Raw genomic sequence first — 2,613 nt, forward strand, 5'->3', positions numbered from 1 at the left:
AACCGAACACCTTCTCAGACTAGCAACTCTGCAGCACATCGTGAGCGTTTCCTGTCTGGTACAATCAATCTTCACCGGCCAATTAGAAACCAATGATACCATTATCACTTCAAAAGAAGACAAAAAGAGGAGGGAAAGGGAAGGGACGGGATGGAGGGATGCAGAGAGGGAGGAAGAGGGGAGAGATCCAGCCTGTAATTAGTGGCCCTAACTGGAAGAGAGAACAGGGGGCCACATGGTTAGGGCATCTGTGGCCAAGCGCACACACACACACACACACACACACACACACACGGTCCCGCTGGCGTCTGGGGGTCCGGCGGTGTCAGCCCTACTCTGGGCCAGTGGCCAGCGCCTCTGTCCCTGTCATGTGGGCCCGTTAATGAGGAAGTCACATATGGACTAGGGACCCTCGTTAGGCAGGCGAACAGGGAAGCAGACACACACACACACATACATGCCATAATGTGGTAGCAAACACACACACATATAAACAGGTGCAGGTGAGGGCACACGCACAGATTGATGGACACCACGCATTGCAAGCAAGCCGGGGGCAGAGAAAGAACATCCTGTCATGGACGACATGAGGGCAGCACCAGACGGGGCCACACACACACACACACACACACACACACACACGTCTCTAAGTCCATCAGTGGTGCTCACTCAAACACACACGGTACTGCAGGCCTCAGAGCAACACAAGCTCCCCCTTGTTAATGAACTGAACTGACTAGAGAGCCGTGCTGAGAGCAGCCCAGCTACTGTACTTTAGGGAGGGCAGTTGGATCAAGTAGCTGGATGCTGTGGAGCCTCGTTGAAACCCACCAAGCAAGTTAAAATTGTTCCAGGTGACTGTGAATGATGGTTAAAGTCGTAACCCTTGACATTTTTCACAGAAATAAATGTTTTTTTCTGTGCTCCCTGCGACTTGACCTGGACACCTTGTTGTTTGAAGCCTCTGCATTTGCTTCAAAAACACATTCAAATGGATTTTAAACCCTGACTGTCATTTCCTTTGCTGCAAGGCTCTTTGTTTTATTTCGTATTTCATGTAGTGAAATACCCAGGGCATTTTTGTTAGAGGATTAAACGGTTTAAAGTCTATTTTACCTGGAGTTTGTGTGCTTCTTGTGGCAAGATCACCATTGCCACACACTCTTAATAAGGCCCTCTTAAAACAGGCACTTTTTTTTTTAAATGATGAAGGCACAGAAAGTAAAGATGCCATCAAAATGAATTAATTACGTTGGATTTTATTGTTGTGAAAAGATGATCCCAGTTTTTATCTCGAGTTGGATCTTACTCATATTTAGACGTCTAGCTTTGTTTGTTGACGTTTTGCTTCTGTGTGCCATTTTTGCCTTTTAGGACTTTTGAAGATGCTTTACAATAAAACCATCTGCGCAGAAAAGTGCTCAGTCTTATTTTAACTGACTTACATAGGTTATGACAAAAGGTATAAACCAAGCTCATTGCAATAGAAGCTTACTGAAGGGGAGTTGGGTCACTAAAGAAAAAGAATGAATTTGGGTGATGACCTCAGAATTCAGTAGGAAAAATAAAATAATTCTCCAATAACAGAATTCTGAGGGAAAAAAATCTGAACTCAGTGTTTGAGGAAACAGAAATCAGGATTCTGAGAAAAAAACGTTAGAATTTTGAGGAAAAAAACGTCTGAAATCGGACAGATCAGAAATCTGATATTAAAATTTAAAAATATTTTAAAAATAAAATATTAAAACAGATTTGTGAGGGAAAAAAATACTTATATATTTACTTTACTTTAAACTTTAATGTCTGAAACAAACACAAGTGCAAAGATAAAAATCAAAAGCTTTTAAATGTTGCATTTAATAGATCCAGTTGCAGCTTTAGTGATAATAGTTTGGAGGAAAAAAAAAGTCATGATTTCAAGCTAAAGATAAATTCTAAAACACAACACGGGGCATCGCCTGTTCTTTCCCTCTCATTAGGATTTGCGCTCCAGACCTCTCACTCCTGAAAGTTAAAAAATAAATACCTCGGCTCATCTCCTAAATTTGAGGAGAAAGCATACTATACATCTTTTGTTTACTATGCTAGACTCCACTTTTCTGTAAAGGCTCTCCACAAGATTGAGCTCTATAGAAGATTTTGTCCAGTCATCCAGAAGAACATCTGTAAGGTCAGAGAGGGACAATGGACTCTGTTTTAGTTCCTCCAAAAGGTCTTTGATGGGATTGAGATGAGTGATCTGCGTGGGCCAGTAAAGCTCTTCCACACCAGACTCATCCAAACATGGATCTTGCAGACAAGGGAATGTAACAGGAAATTTCAGAGATTGTTAAACTGCAGCTTTGCTAACATTAGCCATCAAAAGTGATCGGTTATAAACAGTCAGAGGGGTCGTTTCAGTAAACCTCCTGTCTTTTGCTCAGCTGAAACTCTTCTGTCCATGTGGGTTGACTGGCAGGTGACGTTTGGGTAAAAACGCTACAATCGGACTCCAGCTACCTGTTTTTCCTGCGCAGGTGCTTCTCTCGGACTGACCGGTGAGACAAAAAAAAGGGGGGGCAGGACACAACGGGGGCGATGGCTCAGCTGCTGCCCAGACCTTCAGTTCTGCCT

Source organism: Neolamprologus brichardi, chromosome 23 (genome assembly GCF_056152115.1).
Source record: "Neolamprologus brichardi isolate AB-2024 chromosome 23, ASM5615211v1, whole genome shotgun sequence".
Lineage (NCBI taxonomy): Eukaryota > Metazoa > Chordata > Actinopteri > Cichliformes > Cichlidae > Neolamprologus > Neolamprologus brichardi.